Source organism: Cibotium barometz, chromosome 27 (genome assembly GCF_041138505.1).
Source record: "Cibotium barometz isolate CiBa-2024 chromosome 27, ASM4113850v1, whole genome shotgun sequence".
NCBI classification, from domain to species: domain Eukaryota; kingdom Viridiplantae; phylum Streptophyta; class Polypodiopsida; order Cyatheales; family Cibotiaceae; genus Cibotium; species Cibotium barometz.
In genome coordinates this window covers 16377144-16400161 of record NC_141072.1, presented here as the reverse complement: position 1 = coordinate 16400161, position 23018 = coordinate 16377144, and the positions used below count along the sequence as shown (strand labels likewise).

The 23018-nt window shown below is 41.3% G+C and overlaps 1 pseudogene; it reads right to left on the bottom strand.

Annotated features, from left to right (window-relative positions):
• Positions 1-978: 978 nt before the first annotated feature.
• Positions 979-2502, bottom strand: LOC147623096 (uncharacterized; annotated as a pseudogene).
• Positions 2503-23018: the final 20516 nt, after the last annotated feature.

The window sequence follows — 23018 nt, the reverse complement described above, 5'->3', positions numbered from 1 at the left end:
GAAGAATTATGGTATCTTAATCCATAATTTCTCTACACGCATCCTTGTTTGATGCCAGGCTGCATGGTTTGTAGGCCCACTTGTTTCTATCCATTTCTTGGACCTTGCGCTCTAAACATTTTTTCAAAATTCTTTCGCTATCTCTGAGTTTTGGGCATGCTCATTTCTAAGCTTCGTACCAAAGGTGTTTCTAAAGAACCAATTGAACATCTCTTGCAAATAGTTGGAACGAGTTGTGCCTCCTCCATGACGGGTATTTTTGAAATACACCCCTCTGGCACGGTAATGTGACTTTCCCTTGTGTACTCCATACATCAGGAGATCCATACTTCTCCATGAACTAAGCACCATGTGCGAACAAAATATGCTGCATCAAAGGCAATGAACTATTACATGTTCAAAAACCTACCATGTAATGTGTTATATTAGTTTCACCCCATGCATTTGTTACCGCGGTTGTGAACTCAATGAGATGAGTGTGAAACCTTTGTCATTGCTCTTCCGTAGTACTTGCCAAGAACATCAACTTTACCATCTTGTCAAAGCTTGACCATACATGCTTTCGAGTCAGTTAGAAACCTCTGGATTGGGATCCTTGTGTATTGTACACATACACAGCTATTTTCACAACTCCCAATCCTGCTCTCCCACAGTAGCTTGTTGCACACGTGTTTTAGTACACTTTGGTGGTGGCTTTTTGAGAAAGTGTCTGGCCTTTGCACCACTCATAGAGACTTGTTGAGCAATCTCGTGGGAGTCACCAATATCTTATTTGGTTACAGTAAAGACATTACCCCCATGACAACCGATTGAGTTGAGGAGTTTCTCCACTTTTGCTATGGCTTCCTTTGACTTATCCATGGGTTTCATGGTGAAAGCATAGTCAATATGTAGCTTTAAAAGAGGATTGAATACGTGCATGAATGCATGCAAAGTACAAAAATGAACATTTTTAAGAGGAAACCAAATTATAGGATTTCAATTTGTATCTAATGATGCCCTATCAGGCTCATCAAGCATAGGGCATGTCAAGACAGAGGTATCCCATTCCCTATCTACAAACTCAAAAACAATTTCTAATTCATCCTCCACCTTCTCCGCTATGGTTTGTGATTGTCTCTTCTTACTTGGATTAGTCTTTTTGCCTTGTTTATGTTTACTAGACTTATACCCCCTAGTGCAAAATGTGCAAGGATATTTGCACCTTGCTTGCATCCAAGAAGACACTTAATGGTCTTCAAATCGCCACCCAAGGTGCCACTCCACATCAAATGTTCCTAAACCTTCAACATCTAGCCTTTCACCTACAAGTTGAGCATGAATTACCTCAGTTGTCCAGGGTATCCTTGCAAACATCATGCAAGCACCTCATGGGTCTCCTTTTTGGGGACTTCAAATGCACCAAGCCACCAGATATCCTTCTCGGATTGCATGCTAAATGATGGACTATTTGCTAGAGCTCCTGAAGATGCACGCTTTGCACAAGCTAAAGCTTCATTCATGAGTGTGATACTCATCCTTTTGAGTCTCCGTCCTTTGACAATTTGACACTCATCTAGCTTCAACACAAAAATGACGTTGTTTCCAAGTACTATACAAAAACAAAAGAGATGCCTTGTAAAAGAGATGTTAAAAAAATACATAGGAGAAAGGAGAAATAGTGTACACACCTTCAGCAGGTAAACCATAGAAGGAAACCATAGCTCGTTGCAGTTTCTTGAGATCGACGAAAATATTGTTGAAGCTTGAGTTAGGAAATCCCCTTGCTTCTGTGAAATTCACTTGTCTGGAGAATTTTGGCCGTTTTGGCTTGTTTGACAGACCCAAAATGTGCATAGTGTCCTCGACATGCAAGTAGTCTCCCAGCTTAGAAAATACATCTTCGTTACTAACATTCTTTGCAAGCTTTACCTTGCACGGTATTGGAAACAAATTCTCGGTGATTTCGCGCTCTCTCAAAGTATCCTTCAGTAGTCGATGAATTGCTTGGTATCCCTTGGTACTGATGTCGACCTCGTCACATGCATTTTGCACATCGGTGTTAGTCACAAGATTTGAAAACTTACGCATTACCTCCATATTCACAGCATCAGTAATGTGCTTTGCTGTAGGTGCACAAAGAATAAAGATTATGTCTTCTTTTTTGAGGCAGCTAGTCAATAAATTATCATGATCCTCACGACTTTGGCTACCAGATGCCTCTTGAATGAAGTTCCTAGAACATAAAATCACCTTGTATAAATCAAAAGCAATTAACATAATTCATGTGCATTACTAAATTATTATAAAATATTCTCACCTAGTTGCCATCACTCTTCTCTTGCGAGCACCTCCTTTGGGAGCAAGTATCTCTATAGAAGTCAAGGATCGCTTGCGCTCCCTTGCACCTAGCGGTGTATCCTTTAACAACGCAATGGTATTCTGAAGCTTGGAGATGTTTGATTCCTTCTCTATAATTACATTCTTGAGCACTTCTTTTTCTTTCTCTAATTGTAGTAGCATTTGTTGAAGGCTATAATGGTTAGAGTATAGTGTTTGGTGTTGATGCATTAGGCATTGCAATCTGTGGGTTTCATTCATTGACAACCTTTTGCAATAACCTAGGAGTCCTTGCTCACCTCTACCAACATATTGAAGAAATGTTGAAAGGTTATGGAATGTTGGGTGAAATTGTACAGCTGGGTCATTAGGGTATAAGCACCTATCGACCCATAAGTCTACATTAGTATGACCTGCAGTACGACATTGACTTGTTGTCTCTGAATCTTCTTGACCATTTCGTTTGCTTGGAGCAAATTCTTTAAGCAAACAAATGTGAACACTCGTTGTTTGAGGTGACCTTGATGGAATGGGTATGTTAGTAATGTCACTGAGTTCCATTATAAGTGTGTAAGTGAGTGAATAAATGAAAGATTATGCTTATCAAGGAGATTTGAGGTTGGAAAGAGATAATAGAGAAGACTTTATTTTGGGGGAGATTGTAAAGGGCTGGAAAGAGAGATTAGAGGAGACGTTATTTTAGGGGAAAAAATAAGGGGGAGATTAGAGGCGTGTTTCATGATTAAGTCTAGGGAAGGATCTCTCTAGTTTCATTTGGTAGGTGAGCGTCCTACATACATGCCAACGATCCTAGCCCATCTGTTAGGTGGTGCACCACTTGGTTTTCCCCTTTAGTGAGGTTTAGGAGGCTTAGGCAGGTGTAGAGGCCATCCCCTCTTTTCTCCTCATTAAATTGGTGCCCCCATGGAGGATCTAACACCAAACCTTTAGTTTACAAATTATAAAGCAAAAGAGAAGCTTTTGGCTTAGCACTTTCAATCCATGGATCTTGGAAGAAAGGGAAGTCGTTGCAATGTTCATCTTCTACTTAAAATGAAGGCCTCAACCAGTGACCCATGTTTCAAGACAATGAGGAAATCTCAAATGAAGAACTCCATCAACACCAATGGTAGCTTCTTGCAAGAAACCTAGCCCTAGTCCATAACCTAGCCCTAGCCCTAGCCAATAACCTAGCCCTAGCCCATAACATGGTGGTCGATAAAGAGGTAAAATTGACACCGTTGTGTTTCAAAAGACAAAGTGTGTAAACAATTACTTTCTCTAGCAAAAATAGGGAAAGTAGCCCTAGCCCTAGCCAATAACCTAGCCCTAGCCCATAACATGGTGGTCGATAAAGAGGTAAAATGGACACCGTTGTGTTTCAAAAGACAAAGTGTGTAAACAATTACTTTCTCTAGCAAAAATAGGGAAGGATATATGAGCAATTTTTGGGAAAAGATTAGTGCACTCCCAGAGGGACCATTCTCAATCATTATAGAGCATTTGGCTAACTCATATTCAATATATTTGGAAAACCTAACCTTGCATGTGGATTTCATAAGTCATTGCCACATGGGAGGCGCAGGGGATCTTATCTATGTAATGTTGGCATGTCATTGGGGTTTAGTGAAATCCATTTGCACTTATAAATTAAGGGAGACCACCAAGAGGAGTGCATCTCTTGGAAGGAAGAAAGTTATTGCAGTTTTGTGAGTTGGTCAACAACAAAGTTCCAATTTTCTTCAAGGATCATGAGCATTCAATTTTGGAAGCTTGGAAGAGCGGAGAAGATTTTGAAGGGACATGGAAGGCCTTCTACAACAAGCAACAATCCACACCAAGGAAAACCATCACATTCAATTGGAATCCAACCCCAGGGTTTAACCCTCTAGACCTACATCTAGGTGGGTGGTGACACCTAGGATGCACTTCTTATCCCATCTCTTTGTCTTGTTGCATCATGAACAGGCATGTAGGGGGACCCCAGCCTTTTAGAGAAGGACAACCCCCCATTCCCACTCGCAAGAAATTTGTACATATCATCATTAGTTTAAAGATTCATTTTCAATAGCAAATGGCCTTCCTCTTTGGTCCTGATAGGCTAGCTCATGTGAATGCTTCCCCTGAACCCTTCATCCTCCCTCTCATCAACTACAAAAATTCATTTGATGTACTTGTCTTTATCCTCATGTAGCTTCAACTCGTGTAACTTTTGTGAAGTTTAACAAAGGGGCAACAAAGTAGATGAGTCCTCGCAAGGGGCATGATCTTGAGTACTACCATGGAGTTCCCAAAGTTCTATAGGAAGGAGGGTGAGAGTGCTAAAGATTTTTAAAATAGTTTTCAACTGGCACGCTTATTAGTAAGTAGGCATGATGAGGCACATTTGTTGAAGACATTTCCTCTCTCCTTGAGAAAGGGGGCCAGAGAGTGATACAACACTATTGAAAAGGTCATCAAAGAAGACTAGATTGCTCTTTGTGAAGCTTTAATCGATACTTTTATCCCTAAGGAAACCCCCAGGGAACTTTTTGGGAGGCTACAACAACTTTGACAAAAGGGTTTTAGTGATTATGTCTCGTATTACGAGACAAACTTTCTAGCTCTCGTAGCAAGCTTGGATTCACTTTGTGAAGCGTATGGGAAGGTACCTGACTTCTTCATTAAGGGGCATTCATAGATGGTCTATTTGGAACTCTCAAGACTAAGGTGTGCTGTAAGGTTCCTAGTACTTTTAGTGAGGCCTTAGAGATAGCTAGAGTAAAATACAAAGGGATGATGTACAAAATGGGCAAAATGGTTGAGTATAATGTTCCTTACAACTATTTTTCAAGAAGCCCCATGTGAGTCACATCTACATAGAATTGAGAAGACTCATTCTCCGATGCGGAGCTAGCAATCTCAAGCCTTTCTACTTTAAAGTCCCAGTGAAGTGCTGCCACCACCTGAAGAGGAAGAATGCATCAAGGAGGTTCTCCTTGAGATAATAAAAGCAATCTCAAGTCTTTCTACTTTAAAGTCCTAGTGAAGTGCTGCCACCACCTGAAGAGGAAGAATGCATCAAGGAGGTTCTCCTTCAGATAATAAAAGCAATTGAATATCAGGGCACCAACAACAGAGAAGAAAAAGGAGAGGCAGAGGGCCTTGTGGAGGACTCCAAGGTCAAGGCAACAAAAGCTAATGGTCCAGTCAACGACAATCAATAGATAATTCCAAATAAGGTGGGTGGGATACAAGGTGAGAAAGTAATGAGTTCAAAACCCAATTTTCCGTCAAGATGTCACTTGATCTTGAAGACAAGGGGGAGGGCTTGTCACCCTAGATATCCTTTGATTTAACACATGACCATGTAGTCTCGACTATTTTGAGGCATACAATGGATGATGCATGCATGTCTGTAGTAGTCGGGAGAAGTGAGCCACATTAAGAAACCAGTAGCAGTAAGAAGTAAGGGGAGACACTAGCTCTTGGTGAGAGGTATGGTTTGGTTTCACTTTTATCTGTGAATGGTGAAGACTCGGAGATGAATGCAGCCTCCAGCTTACCATTATTGGTTTGTGGAGACGGGTGATTCCTCCAACTTGAGTTTTTTAGGTGGTAGCCACGTTGAGACAGAAGAGACAGTGTCCATGAAGGTAGGGGTACTTGTTTGTAGAAGGCTTGTCCTTTAGTTGTTATGCACTACATTCTCTATGGCTATATGTGGTCAAAGAAAGTGTGCTAAACATCAAAGTCAGGATTCATTTGGGATCAATGAAGCTCATTGCACCTTACCTCACTCTTTTGCAAGATCACATTGAGAAGGAGTTGTCAATCGATAAACGAGGCTGATATAGATGGGCTAGAAAGTAAGAAAGAATGTGATTGGGGCTTTGATGAGCCCGAATATATCCTCGATGAAAATATGCAAGCAAATGTAGACAAAGCTATGATAAGAATCGCAGCTTTAAGAGAGATCGATCTTGATGAAATTAGAACAAGGAGTGAGACTCAAGGTTTGGAGGCGAGCACATGTGAAAGGAATCAGTTTAGCTAGAGGCATGAATGTCTCTAGCCTAGAGCAGAGGGCTAATGATCCGGGGTCTTTTCACCCGGATTTTTCATTGTTAAATGCAGGCCAAAGCCCCAATTTGATCATGTTTTCATGGATCCGATTTGTTTTCCAAGCTCCTAAGGTGCTAGGTGGGAAGGCACTCTAAGGGTTTGGAACCACACCAGTAGTAACATGGGGAGAATGTGTGCCTAGTGGTCTCTTACCAGAAGTAATAGGCAAGTGAGTACCTAGTGGAGGGGCTAGGTTGAATTGTTTTCACAAGGGGCTAGGCGGCAGATCAAACAAAGAAGTGGCTGGCTCATTACAAGGCTCTTGAAGATTATCTGCATCAAAGGAAGATCTAGGATCTACTGACATCATGGAATCCACCTCACTTTGGGCTAAGTCTTCCCTTCATTAAGAACCTCCTCGGCCTCACATGGAGGATTTCCACAACCTGGGTCCCAGCATCACATGCTACTATTTATATATGTATGTGTGTGTGTGTGTGTATATATATATATATGTATGTATGTATGTATGTATGTATGTATATATATATATACATATATATATATATATTCCTTGGAACTTTTACTTGATATTCACCCCCAAACACTCCTATGTATATATACCCTAGGCTTTTACTGCTAGTAGCTATCTATCACCAGGCGTAAATCTCAACTTTTGACCCCCTATTAGAAATGTAAGCCCAACTTGTAGTGTCTATGGGAACTAGGTCTAGCTACAAGCATCTAGCTAATGACCTAAGCAATGATGTCATTGCTATTATGTACCTAGTTATCTATGATGTATCTCCATGGCTATATAGAGCCTCATGTTGTAGTTCATTTTAAGTTAAGCAATCTAATCAATCAAGTAGTCTTGTATTTTGTCAACCTCTCTCTCTGTAATTATCTCTCTCTCTCTCTATCTCTCTCTCTCTCTCTCTCTTCTTAATCATGAATGGCACATGGCCTAATCCCCCATAAATCCAACATGGTATCAGAGCACTAGATCCTTTTTTTGTCTCATTAGCAATCTAATCTTCAGAGTCATCATACTAGAGGTTTTTAAGTTATAAAACCTTGAGTTTATATTCTCTTTTTCATTAGCTTCTTCCACTTCAACCATATTTACCATATTTGTATTAATGGGTGAAAGCAAGATAGAGGTACCCCACCCTGGCTACTTACTTACCCAAGTGTGACGGGATTTTAGTGAACACATATTACCTTGACCCAAGGTAACTTTTTAAGCCATGACATTGCCATCATGGATTTTCCTAATACCTCGAAATGAGGTAAGTCGACAAACGGACAATATAGAGAAAAATAGACAATGGAGAGAAAAACACAAAAATTAACAAAATAAAGCCAAATTTTTTTTGTTAGCTTCCTTGACATATGAACACATCTAGGATTCTGCCATAGCTGATAAAGCAGCATTAGTACATGAGCAAAAGCACACACACTAGCAGCCAACAACAAGCGGACAGCTGAGCAAGCAAGCAAATAGCTGAGCGGTAGAGTGAAGGCTTGACAAGATGAAGACAAGGTGCAGCTGTAGTAGAACTCTTGCTTGAAGCACAACCGTTAGCAGCTATAAAGAGAAGAAGCTCACCATTGAAGCTTGAGGGCTGTAGACATGTAGCTGACCATGAGTCAATAACATGCTTGTTTGCTATCGCCATTTCCTTCCACCATGAGCAAGCCATGTGTGCTCTCGACGCTTTTCCTACATGGTCACGTGGAGGAGGTAGTTGAAAGAAAAAGTCAAAAGTTTTCTTTTAATGACAATAAGAGTAAGTTCCTACATGCAAAGTTTTTTCTTAGAGGGAGTTTCTCGTAACTCTTCTTGAAGGAAGAGTCACACTAGCACAACGGACTTCAAGTCTCAAAACATTGGGCAATTGGCCTTAACAAAGGTCTTTTCACAAGTGTCTTTTATTCACGAGTGTGTTCACAAGTGTCTTCTAGTGAGCTCAAGCCTATCTAGTTAAATTGCCACTGAGTAGATTTAGTTTAACTAAAGCAACTCTAAGAATCAAATAGTTTATTATATAATTCATAGCATAGGTATGAGCATATGTTGTAAACCTCATACACTTACATAACCAAACATAGACAAAGGCACCACGTAGGGGACATACACACTTACATAGTTTCAAGTGCACCAACATGCATATCCATAACCTTTGTTTTAGTGATACCATAGCCATAAGCATAGTGTATAGTGTTTTTAATTGACCTATGTGATATGCCATAGACAAATACATCTGTGCATATATATATATATATATATATATATATATATATATATATATATATATATATATATAGTGTGTGTGTGTGTGTGTATTACATTGTTTTGCACAGCATAAGACATAACATCTAGCGTATAGTCAAGTTAAATTGTATAAATCCATAAGGACTTAACTTAGGCCATAGGCATAGGCATAAGCCTTATGCAAATAAGCATCAACCATATACAAATAGGCATCATCTAGATGTGCAAATACACACCCATAAGATATAGCAATATGCACATAGAGATAGTGCACATGAACATATACATATATGCATATACACACATAGGTAGGACATGCACACATAAATAGTATATTATATAAGAGAATAGGAGTTTTCAATCCCATAAGCAATAAGACCATTTCCATAGGCATAGGTATAGGTATAGGCATAAGCAATATGCCATATACATATACACAGAGACAAACATAGATAAAGCATGCACACATATATAGCGTGTTATGCATAGCACATATTTTTTTAAGGTATAAGAACTTACACCATATCCATAGGCATAGGCACATACATAATCCATAACCACATAGGCATATATATACATATACAACATGGGTTGTAGACACATTCAAATATGCATGCATACATATAGTTATAGATATAGCCATAACAACACACCATTTAGGGCATATATACACACTACATAGTGCACTACACATGCATACACACCATTTAGGGCATATACACACCTACATAGTGCACTACACATGCATATACACAAAACCTATGGCATGTTAGTGCAATACACATGCATTGCCATAACGATTAGCGTAGTAATAGCATAGCCATAGTAACAGGATAGTATATGGTCTTTTTCTTAGGCATAAGGCATATGCCATAGATAGATACATGTAGGCATATGCACACATAAATAGTGTCCATAAGCATAGCGTATATCATTTTGCATTATATATACCATTACCAATTTGCATAGCATAAGTCATAGTGTCTAGCATAATTCCAATCTGCATAGGCATAAGCCATAAGGACTTAGGCCATAGCCAAGCGGCGGCATAGGTATAAGCCTAAGCCATAATCAGGCATATTCATACCCATAAGGTATAAGCCATAGACCTATACATATGTGAATACACACACATAGAGAGTACACATAGATACATACCCATAGATAGAGCATACACACATTTAAATAGTGTATTATGTAAAGAATAGAAATTTCCAAATCCATAAGCACTTAGGCCATAAGCATAGGCAAGGTTTTAATATATAGCACATAGGCATAAACATATGCATGATACATAGGTCATACACATACCCATATATGCATACACACACACAGAAAGTGCACATAGACATATATGCATACACACACATAGAAAGTGCACATAGACATATACATATATGCATTCACACACATATATAGAGCAATACTGTGTATTATTTGAAGCATAGCATGCAGGCATGAGCATATTATGCACACATGCATAACCACACATAGATATGTCACTACTTAGGACATATACACACTTACATAGTGCACCACACATGCATAGCCATAATCATTAGCATAGTAATATAGCATAGACATAACCATATTGTATAGCAGTTTTCATAGCACAAGCCATATGCCCTAGACATATGACATACATAAATATGCATAGTCAATGCCCAAAAGGATAGCATATATTGTTATGGATTTCCTATAGCATACACATACATAGCTAGTGCCCAAAAGGATAGCATATACCATTTTGGGCACCACGCATAGCCAATTGCCAAAAGGATAGCAATACCATTTAGGATTTCATATAGCATAACAAATTTGAATAGCATATATGCATACATAAGACAGTGCTTTTAAGCATAGCATATAGCATTTTGCATAGCATAGGCATATCCAAATTTCATATCAAAAGCAATATTATCTAGCATATATCCACCAACTTGCATACACACAAGCTATAAACCATAAGACCAATGCTTTAGAAATCATAGAGTTTTACCAAATTTGGAATTTGTTTAAGACCATCCTTGATTTTTCGGTGAGTTTTGGGAAATTTTTTGACATGTTATTAAAATTTTATTGCCACAAAAATTTGCAAAATATGCCTATTTTAGTCCTAGGATTTTGCTTATGGCACAACATCTAGTTCAAGTATAGTCCTAGTTCAATTGTTGCAAATCATGGCTTAGTTACCAAATCTAACTATAACTTTTCAAGGAGGCCATTCCCAAAAAAATGAATGCATAATAAATATGAATATATGCATATTCACACATAGATAATGCACATATATAGTCACCATATGCATAAGCCATATTGCATAGAACCTACGCCCATAGTCAAAGCCATTCATTATGTGCAATTCCATTCACCATAGCCATATAGCCATATATGGTTATATGGCAATAACACACTTAGATAGTGCACATATAGCCATATATGCATAACATACTTAAATAGTGCACATAGATAGTCACCATATGCATGACATAATGGATAGAATTTAGGTCCATAGTTAAAGTCATTCCATTATATGTAAAGCCATTCTCCCTCGCCATATAGCCATATAGCACCTAGCCCATAAAGCATAGCACAAAATTCTATTTTAAGCATGCATGACATAGACACTAGCTTAAGCACTTAGAACAAAAACTAAGTATTTATCATGTCACTACAAGAGAATGGGGGGTGTGCTAGCAACAAGGCTACCGGTGAGCATTATCAGGTTTTGAAAGTTCACATTGCTCGTATAATTGCTGGTATGAGCACTGAATACCAACAAAAATACAAAAAATGTTTTCAAAAAAACAAAAGACAATTACAGAACATGAAAGATGCTTCTCACTTTCCATCCTTTTACATCATGTTAACAAATCAACAACTATGCTCATTTTGATATTATCATTAACTTGAAAACTATAGTTTTTATGAATATTCAACTTAAAGCACATTGTGGAGCAATTTTCATAGATGCTATATAAGCAATCTTCGTACCGAATGGAAATTGCTTATGCTCTTGAATGGGGTACATAACACGTTTTGGTGTACAACATGTGGGTACATAGTGCTTATGTGTTTGTTGCAAAGCACATATTTGCTAGTTGGAGATTACTTATGCTAATAATGCACGATTAGGTGCATGATATCATTAATGGTTACAAGAACACCTATGCTTTTTTATAGGGTGCATGATATCATTTTATGCTCACAAATTTGCTACAAGGCACATAGGTCTAAGGAATGTATGAAGAAGTTGAGGCACTATGTATTATATACATAACCACTTGATGCATGTTATGCATTTAATCATAGATAATAGTTACTCTCCAAATGGATGCTCAATGCATGCATAAAACATTCATACACTACATATCAAGTATAAAGTGCCTCATGCACGATGCATGTATGTAGTTGCATGCTTATAAATGAAATGAATGCCTTTTGCCATGGCCCAACAAAAAGGGCACTCATTGTATGTATGTCTTCACATGGTTTATAGGGCCTTAAAGCAAAGAGGCATAAAAGTAGGTTTAAAATATGAACTAATTTAGTGCATACATTAGGGGAAATTTGGACTCAAAAAGGAGCCTTGTAAGAGATCCCTTGGGATGGTGATGTGGACAAAGCAAGCCAATAAACCCACATATAATATTGGAGGGTACGTGCATCATTTTTGAGTTCTTTATTCCATTGACTGACATGTAGGGTGTTTTTTAATTCAAAACAATGCCTCTTAAGTATAGTTTTTTATTCCCACTATGGTGCCTTATTTTATTGAAAAAAGACACCACTCTCTTTCTTCATTACACTTTTGAATGTAACCAAGCCAACTTTGCTTACCAAACTGTAACCGAACTTCGTCCCTGCAACCCATCATCTTGCATTGTCTCCCTCATTGTCTTCCCGACTCCACAACCACAACCACAACCACTCCAAATCCGAATTGTTTTGAGCGGGAGGTTTTTGATTTTCTCTTCTTCTCAAGGCGGCAAGTTTTGAAAAAGGATGGAAAAGTATTTGTTCTTCATGCGCCATACCTGCTTATGCATGAATAACAATCCCATTTCTTACCTTTTTCAAGTGAGGGTTGTGCTTACAAGTATTCTGTACATTTTGGTGCATCCAGGATACCAACAAGTTTGTTTGATGGACAAGAATGTATTATTTAGTGATGTTGTCTTTTGGTTTTAATGAAGCAATCTTCTTCAAGGGAGATAAGTGTAATATCTTTGGTTTCTTTTGGTTAAAGTGTGAGTTCATGATGCTTTTTGGTGTTGTTAAAGCACAGAATAATGCAATGGAACCTGTGAAACAAAAGAAGAAAAAGGTGGACATCCACTTCCAACAAGTAGAAGCCGATTATGCTCCCTGCTGTAAGAGAAATTGGTCTAGGCCAGCATGCGAAGCCCACATTATTGAGCTTCAAAATGAAGGAAAGAAAAATATGGACCTATGGTTGGATGGTAGTATTTACCCACCAGATCCAACCTCCTCTCAATCTCCATCATTCTTTGGGTTGACAAGTTTCTTCAAGTTTGTGTGTGAGCGTGAAAATGGATTGCTTGGATATTGCAAAAGATTGTTTGGTCAATGTCAAAATATCTTTGAAAGATATTTGAGTGATAGAGATGCCAGAATAAAAATGCTTAAAGGTGCGAATTTTTACTTGGCATCGATCACAACAGCTTTGCAAGCTTCAAATGAGGACAAAGCAAAAGTTTGTGCTGGGTTACAAAAAGAGTTTGATCATTTGCAGCAGACTATTCGTAAGATGCAGGACACTATCAACGAGAAGAATGAAATTTTGGCAGTTCGAGAAATCAATAATTTCACATTGGAGAGTGAGAATGCACACCTTCGAAAACAACTTGAAAAGTTCAACAAAAAATTACAATATTTGAAAGACACGCCATTGGGTGCTCGATTACGCAAGAGACAGATCAAACCATTGGAAGAACTCAATGTTGGAGGTGGCCAATGGAAGCGTCGTGTAAAAGCTTGCAGGTATTGGGATCTATAATTTCTTTGAGCTTAAATTTCTTTGAGCACTCACTTTTCCTTTTCATCTTTAGTTCCTTTTTTGGAGATGGGGGATTGGGTGTGGGGGTGGTATAATTAGATGAATGATGGACTGACATAGCTATCGTTGTTGCTTCAGGATGGTCACAGATGTTGTGGGTCCAAAAGAGCAAGGTTCTGATATTGTTAACCCATGGCGGACATTGAGACGTACTATGTTTTACGTCATTAATTTAAATATTCTGAGTCATGGGCCGGGCTTGTCGGCACCATAGGTTAAGGATGAAGGGATTGGGTGATCGCCGATGAGAGGCGCACCTTGAATATCAGTAGGATAAGGGTTAGGGTCGGCCGGCCATGTATGGGCGCCCAAGTGTGAACGGCCAAGTCACCTATAAGAGTCAAATGTAACCCTAAAATCCTCATTCTCATGTGTTGTGAATACAAGAGTGCTCTTGCCTTATCTCTTTGGTTTCCTTCTCCTGCGTGAGAGAGAGAGAGAGAGAGAGAGAGTGAGAGAGCGATCGAGCACTGTGTAGCGGCACGGCGGGCGGAGAGGCGGTAGAGCGGCGACGGCGGCTCCTTCTTCACGGCTGCGACGCGGGAATCCTTCAAGGCAGCGGTTGAGCAGTGAGTGACACACCCTTTGGCATTCTGTTTGAGCTTCCTTCCCTGGTTGTATGCTTGCAGCCATTCGTGGCTCGCATACGGTGCCCGACAAGTTCCCAGCTACGACCTGTGCTGCAAAAGCGCACATTTTTGGCGCCGCTGCCGGGGAGTTGCCCTGCACCAAGCTCCAGTTTGCAATTCGGCTGCTGCGTGAAGTTTAATCTACACTGTAGGAAAGTGACTGTGTGTTTGCTGTTGAGGTGTTTCCGTGGGGTTGCAATCTCTGTTTCTGCAATTTGTCTTCTGCATTTCTGTTTCTTTTGTTATTTTTCCGCTTCGCGTGTGGGCGCACGATCGGTTATCTGGTTTTCTGCGTGTGAGGGGGTTTCTGAATCCCCATATCTGTGCTGTGTGCGCGAACTGCGCCGCGACCAAGGCTAGAAACCCTAGAGAACTTATCTCAGAAAAAAAAAACAGAAAATAAAAATTTAAAAAAAAATACAAAAAATTTAAAACAAAAAAATTAAAATTTATTTTTAAAGAAAGAACCAAACGTGTGGAGAGGAAGAGAGGAAAGATTTTCTAATTGGAGAAAAAATTTTTGAAAAGAAAGAACCCCAATTGACCCACGACCCCGGCCCCGGCCTCGGTCTCGGTCTTTTGATATATATATATAGGAGAGTGAGCCTCCATAGCTTTCTTTCAAGTGAGAGCTTATGGGAAGTCGTGCCCTATATGTAGCCCACTCCCCAAGGAGTAAAGTGAGTATGTGGGATAAAGCCCTCACCCTTTCCTCCACAAGCAAATAGGCTTTTGCCCCTCCCCCCCAAGGGAAACGGACTATTTTGAGGACTACAAGAGCTCTAGATAGGCGAACACAGTGCTGTAAAGCACACTAGGACCCTTTGAACGATACGCTCGTTTCGAGCTATCACACGCCCTAGTCCAAGTTCGACCGTGAGTAAGGGGGTCAAAAACGAGTCAAAAACGGGTTAAAAACAATCTAAAAACAAGTAAAAAGGGGTGCGAAACACCTAAGAAACCACTTGTGTGAGTTTCAAGGATAGTTACCAACGCGCGTAGGGTACCCACGTCACATGCATCTACGTTCTGGTCGGGTGCTAGAGCCTGAACCACTAGAAAGTGTTTCAGTTTACGCAGGCTCACACCATCCCTCCACGTTGGCATCTTGGCCTTCGGCCGGAACCCAAGGGAGTGCAACCCAAGATCCACGAATAGTGGATAGTGACTCATCCTCTGACTCAGAAGCCATGGAAGGACACCCTACCAAGAACCCTGAGGAGACAAGCCAAAACATGCCAGTGTGGGCCCCACAACCCGGATCTAGCATGTTTAGTCGTCTAATAGAGACCTTTAGTAGAGCTACACGCTCTGAACATGCGACAAGCGAAGTAAATGAGGAAGGAGGGGTAGTAGATTCGCCATTCACATCTTATGTGGACCCTACCCTCCCAAAGAGTGTCCATGTGGATATTCTACCCACTTCATTTAATGAGGGCCCTACTGAGCTACCACATTCCGATGCTCTTCCTAAAGTAGAGGTCCCTAGAAGCCAATCCATAAGAAGTGACATTGCGTCCACTTCAAGAGAACCATTTGGCACACCAAGTCTAGATGGGATATTTCTCAATGAAAATTGGGAATATGATCTACACACAGAGACTCTAACTGACCTATACACAGGTTACACATACCATGTAGGTTGGTTAGAAGTCCTACGATCTACATCTAGCGCCACTAATCTAGAGGAGCAACAACACATGATATGTGAGGTGATTCATAGAATTATCCAAATTGAGAGGCAAAATAGGGGTGGACCTAGTTTCCACTGGCCCTATGAGGTTTTTGGATACGGGCAAGGCCAAACAACCAACCCTATCACAATTGGAGACTCCCTCGGTGAGTCCCATAGACCCTTCGTATATTGTTTCGCCTGGAGTCTCAATGCAGGTTGAGCCCACGAGCAGTAACTTTAGTTTTCCAACCTTGGCTCAACTTTCCATTAAGGAATCCACAATGCCTGCCCCAATGATGAGCATGACAGAAAGCGCACCTGTTACCACTGTAGTTAGTACAACACCACTACCTAGTGGAACAGTACCTACAACAGTGCGTGCCCGTGCCTATCGACCCTATGTACCTATCTCAACTCATGCTCATGTAGCTCCTACGCCTCTTAGTATGCCAATGGCGTATGCTCCACGACCGCCTTATCACCACCCTTATCCAATAGGAGCTAGGCCTAGTCACATATCATATCCTACGTCATTTGCCAACATACTCAGACCAATGCCAACTCCTATCAGCCAGGCTATCCCAGAAGTGCCTCCACCAACTATGCCTGCTCACTTAGGTGATCTCGCAGCATTTGCTCAGACGATCGGACGATCCATTGCGGAAAACATGCGGGGCATGCCTGAGAGAGAACCTAGAAGCAAGGCAGTACAAGTGGCTAAGCTCACTCAAAACTTCAGTGGTAACGAGGATGTTAGGAAGCACATTGAAGTCTTTGAACACGTGTGTGATTCCTTGGAAGAGCACAATGAGTTGCATAAGTGTAAAGCCTTAGGCTTAACCTTGAGTGGGAAGGCCGGAGATTGGTATCGAACCTTAAGGGTTGAAGAGCGCACTCACTACCCCACTCTCAAGAGATTGTTCTTGAAAGAATACATACGCGAGGGTGTGCTTTGGGGAGTAGCATCTCAACTCCAAAAAGCTGAACGCGAGGAAGGGGAGTTAGTGAGAGACTTTATAAGTCGATTGAAGCATCTAAATTCTCGCTGCACTCCCGATGAACGCTTCAATAACAACCAACTCCTCGATAGATTCATCCGAGGATTGCGCCACGAGGACATTTACAATGGCCTAGTCATTAGAGGTCTTACAACGTGGGAAGCAGTCACTGCCAATGCAATCCAGTTAGAAGACAACTTGATGATTGCAGGTAAAAAGGTGTCTTCGGAAACAAAATCCGTTAGTTCGCAAGTATCTGGGCACGAGCCAATGACGGTGAAACCTATTGCCAAGGAGCCCAAGATATCTGAAATGTCTGTGACCGACCTTACTAAGGCTCTCCAAGAATACTTTAGGGGTAATCGAGCTCCTCAGAATAGCCATATGTACCCAAGAAGAGAGCAACAATGGTGTTCGGTGTGCTTAGGACCACATAGCACGAGTGAATGTCCCACATTCAGAGTCAAATTCAATGGGAATTGCAATGCATGTGGTAAGTATGGCCATCAATCTAAAGATTGCCTAACACTTAAGCGAATGTTGGCAAACCAGGCACCACTAGCTTGGTCAAACACACCTCAAGTACCCGCGCTAATGCCTGCACAACCTATCGAGCAACCGTCACAGCACATAGTTCCAAGGAATCCGAATGTAGTCCAGTCTGTGCCGTTACCACCGCCAGTGCTAGGACCACAACCTCCACATCCAAGGATTACCCCAATAAACCAGATGGGTTGTGAGTCACATAGTGCATGTGGGGATTATGAAGAGGAGATAGACCCTACTGCTCCATACGGGATTGATACGTTTGAAATGATTCCCCAGTACTACATGGAGGATCATTTCGGGCAAGTCAAGCCTGTATATCAAGCGGCTGCTCTTGCCACAAGAGGGCAAAACCTTAATACCATGGCGAGGAGACCACCTCTTCAATGCTATGATTGTGGTGGACCGCATCGTGTAGCGGAATGCCCTAATAGGCTACAGAAGATCTCTACTCAAGTGCAACCAAATCAAGGGAGCACATCGGGAATGCCAGTACTTACATGTAATCGTTGTGGCATAGATCATTTGATCGCTCAATGTCCACATAATCCTAATGCACCCAAGATTACGCCATTGAATTTGGTTGAGGTCACTAACCAAGCACGAGGAACCACACCCGTTGTACCCGCGAATGTAGTTACACGGTCAATGCTTCAAAATCAAAACTACATTCTTGAAGAGAGGGATACTGCATTAATCGCTCAGGCAAAGAAAAAGAAAACACGGCAAAAGAGATCGCTTAAGGCCACGAGCTCCAAGCCTAGTTTAAAGACTAACATAGGGACAGGAGACGACCCCGTGTATATGAATGATCCTGAAGATGATTCTGATTCAATAGAAACCATGGGGACCAAAGCCACTACCTTAAGGGAGGAACCCACTCGGGAGCTCAACGAAGGAGAATCAAATGAGTACAAAAATAAGGGGAAACAGAAGGAGACTTCCTCGACCCCACAACCAAGTCAGTTAATGCCCTCTCGACCACCCAAACTGACTGAGACTCCCCAAGACAAGCCACGTGGGCCAAAAACCCTCAAGAAAAAGATTGGAACTTACCCAAACCCAGTTGAGGAGATTGAACAAGTGCAACACTTAAGGGGTTTGGTGGAAGAAACACAAAGAGAACTGGAGCCAAACCCTAGAAAAATCAACATTCCAGACACAGTGTTTCCTACGCAAGTTCAGCCTCACAGGAACCATAAACCGTTAGCTATACCTAGCATCATTCGGGAAGAAAGTGAGGATAGGACATCAGGAAGTGGGCAAACACCCTTCCTACTGGAAAGAATGTTTAGTGAGGGAATGCCTGACCCCGTCGAAGAGGAAGTGATTCCATCTTCACCAGTCCCTAGTCAAGGGGCGATATCTCGAAAAGTACCATTGAATGTGTCCAAGCTAATGGATTTCATGTCCTCTGAAATCAGAACCACGATCATATCCAAATTATACGGAGATCCTGAGCTATTCTTAGCTCTTCGGGCATTTCTCAATGGAGAACTAAAGGCGGGATTACCATAATTTGCAAATATGGATAGACCCGACACGCTTCAAGATGAAGGGGAACATTGGGATCTACAACCCAACCTAGATAAAGATTCGGTCGTTGAAATACCTGTGAACAAGTTGGGACAATACTTTGAAGGTGACGAATCTAATGCCACCCTACCCATTACTACCAAGGGATTAACTCTAAAGGGAATCCTTGATGGTGGTGCTGGAGTGAGCATTGTGACTAAAAACTGTTGGGAATCCATGGGGAGACCTCACCTCGAATTCACAAACATAGTGGTGAAGATGGCAAACGGAACTATTGCTAAACCTATTGGAATGTTAAGGGACCTTAAGATCAAGGTTCTGGGATACAAGGTAAAACATACCTTCATTGTAATGGATTTCTCCAAGCATCCTATGTCATATCAAATGATCTTAGGACGTCCTTTCATGAGGGAAGCACAAATGGTGCACGACTGGTCGAAAAACCATGTCTACCTACAATTCCAGGACTCTGTCATTCGAGTTGATCTTGAGAATGGTCGTGCACATCCTTTAGGAAGCAAGGTTATCATTGATAATCATTCGGATACCACTATTCACTCAGCCCCATTAAGGTATTGCTATACATGCAAAAAAGAGACTGATGATGGGAAAGATTCTCCTTATATGGATGTCCTACCGGGTATGACTGAGTCGGATAACGTAGATTGGGTACACCTAGCGGCAACCATAGACACATGGGGAAATAGAGGCACAAGTTGGGTAACACCTGAGGGGCAAGATATGCCACCGTTAGTACCACTAAACATGATAGGTGTTATGCACTTGACTCCTGATGGCAAGAAAGTGGCAAACTCAACTGACAGTAGCGAAGACTCTGACTAATGTAACTCTGAGTATGAATCTCAAGAAGAAACTGACTCTGAGCCTAATGGGGGGAATGAATCAAATATTCACTCAAATGAGGAAGTAAGGTGCTCAAGGCCTAGGACAGTGACTTCTTGCAGTTCATCCGAGAGTGAAGATCGACCAAGTGAGTCCGAATCTGATAGAAACAAAAATTAAAAACTTGGTAAGAAGAAAACGAGACATAAGCGCCAACGCTATTGAGCTAATGTACGCACTGCAATAAACAAGGAGAGATCCACTGCAGAATGGCTTAGTTATGTAGGAGCCATTGACGTTCATCGGAAGATAGCGGATAATTGGGGACAATACCTCCAAAGTGTCATGTGGTGTATTCCGCAACCTCATGACGTCGCCCAATTAGAAATCGAAGAGAAGCCAAAACTAAGTCGTACTGCAAGAAGGCGGCAAAACCAAGAGTTGGCTCAACAACAAAAGGAGGCGGAATTAAAAGAAAAAAACCGAGCACAACAAGAACCAGTAGACTTACACCCCGCACCCGAGCATTTCAAATCATTTACCACAGGGGAACGTAAAGTGGTCTACACAAAAGCCCAACGAACGCCTACCAATGGGAGTAGCGGTGTCTACGATGGCCCTGCGGTAGTTAAGGAGATAGACTTAGCAGATCCGGGTGAGGAGTCTAAACCAGTGTTTATTGCTCAAGACCTCACTAAGGTGGAAGAAGCTGCACTTATGAAACTTCTTAAAGAATTCAAGGACATATTTGCTTGGACATATCATGATATGAAGGGTGTTCCACCCTCGGTGGTGCAACACACGATTCCAATGATTAGCACTGCTAAACCAGTCCAGCAACGTCCCTACCCAACGAATCCTAAGTACGCAAAGATTGTACAAGAGGAATTGAAAAGCTTGTAAAATGTGGATTCATATATCCTATTGAGCACTCAGAATGGGTTTCTCCGATAGTCATCGTACCAAAAAAGAATGGGAAACTCAGAGTCTGCGTTGACCTCAAAAAGTTTAATGCAGCCACCAGAAGGGATCATTACCCCTTGCCGTATTCTGAACATGTGCTTGAAAGAGTGGCGGGCAAAGAGGCATATAGCTTTTTAGATGGGTACTCGGGTTACAATCAGATCACAATTACAGTCGAGGACCAAGCTAAAACAGCATTTATCACGGAGTTTGGAGTGTTTGCCTTTCACGTCATGGCTTTTGGCTTGACCAATGCACCTGCAACATTCCAACGATTGATAAACACGGCCTTTAAGGAATATCTAAGGGACTTCTGTGAAGCTTTCTTAGATGATCTTTGTGTTCATTCCTCTTGGGATGAGCACTTGATGTGTTTACGAAAAATATTTGAAAGGTGTAGATTATATCGCATCTCATTGAATCCTTTCAAATGCCAATTTTGGGTTAAACACGGAGTTATCTTAGGGCATATAGTGTCCAAAAATGGGATTTCCACGGACGAGAGTAAAATCAAGGTCATCCTGGAATTGCCCCCACCCACCAACTATAAGGGAGTCCAACGCTTTATGGGCCACGTTGGTTATTATCGAAGGTTTATTCTCTTCTTCGCCGAGATAGCTCGACCATTGTATAAGCTTCTCATCGAGTTTATTTGGACCGAAGAATGTGATCGTGCCTATGAGCTATTAAAGAAGGCCTTGGCGAGTGCTCCAATCTTGAGAATGCCTAACTGGGATTTACTCTTCCATGTGCATATTGATGCATCAAACTTTGCTATTGGGTGAGTGTTAACTCAACCTGGAGAACACAAGCTAGACTACCCCATTAGCTTTGCCAGTCGCCAGTTGAACGATGCTGAGATGAACTACACCACTACGGAGCGAGAAGGGTTGGCAATGATATATGCAGTAAGGAAATTTCGTTATTACCTCCTTGCCACCAAGTTTGTTTTCTATGTGGATCATCAAGCATTGTTGTATCTGGTAAACAAACCATGCTCCACAGGAAGAATCACACGATGGCTATTGATTCTTCTTGAGTTTCATTTCACGGTTGTTGTGAGACCTGGCAAGAAACATGTTATGGCTGATCATTTGTCTCGCATACCCAATGGTGAGGCTCCTACAGGGGTTGATGATGACTTACCTGACACTTCCCTGTTCATGGTGGAGACAATGCCTGAATGGAGTGAGAAGATTGTTAACTTTTTGGTTAATGGCTTTCCACCCAAGGAGCTTCGTAAAGATCTAGCTCGAAAGCTAATCAAAGAATGCGAACCCTATTGCCTGATAGCCGGGACTCTTTATAAAAGAGGAAAGGATGACGTTCTTAGGAGTTGTGCCCGAGAGGATGAGTATCTATACATTTTGCAAGAGGCACATATGGGCGTAGCCGGTGGGTCACTTCTCAGGAGACTTAACTGCGCGAAAGATCTTACAATCAGGGTATTGGTGGCCCACTATGTTCCAAGACGCATCACTCTTTGTGAAGGGATGCGATGAATGCCAACGATACAAGAAACCCCAGAAGAAAGATCAGATGCCCCTACATCCAATCAAAGTAAACCAACCATTTGAAAAGTGGGGTTTAGACTTTGTAGGTCCGATTAGCCCAGCGGCCCGCAACACACAATCTCGTTATATTAATGTGGCCACTGACTATATGATAAAATGGGCTGAAGCAAAAGCAACACGTAAGGCAGATGCAAGGACAACAGCCAAGTTCCTCTTTGAAAATATAATCACACGCTTCGGTTGTCCTTTTGAACTTGTGAGCAACAATGGTACACATTTTATAAATGAAGTGATTAAGGAGCGCACAACAAATTTCATGATATCCCATCATAAATCTACTCCTTACTATCCGCAAGCGAATGGCCAAGCCGAGAGTACCAACAAGACTTTAATCTCTGTTTTGACAAAGACAGTTGAAGCTCATCGCACGGATTGGGATCTAAAGCTTACGACAGCTTTATGGGCATATCGTACTGCGTACAAAGTGGCTATTAATTGCACACCATTCAAAATGGTATATGGCCAAGAAGCAGTCATGCCATGGGAATTTGTCATTCCTAGTCTTCGTGTTGTAACTCAAGAGGGTTGGGATG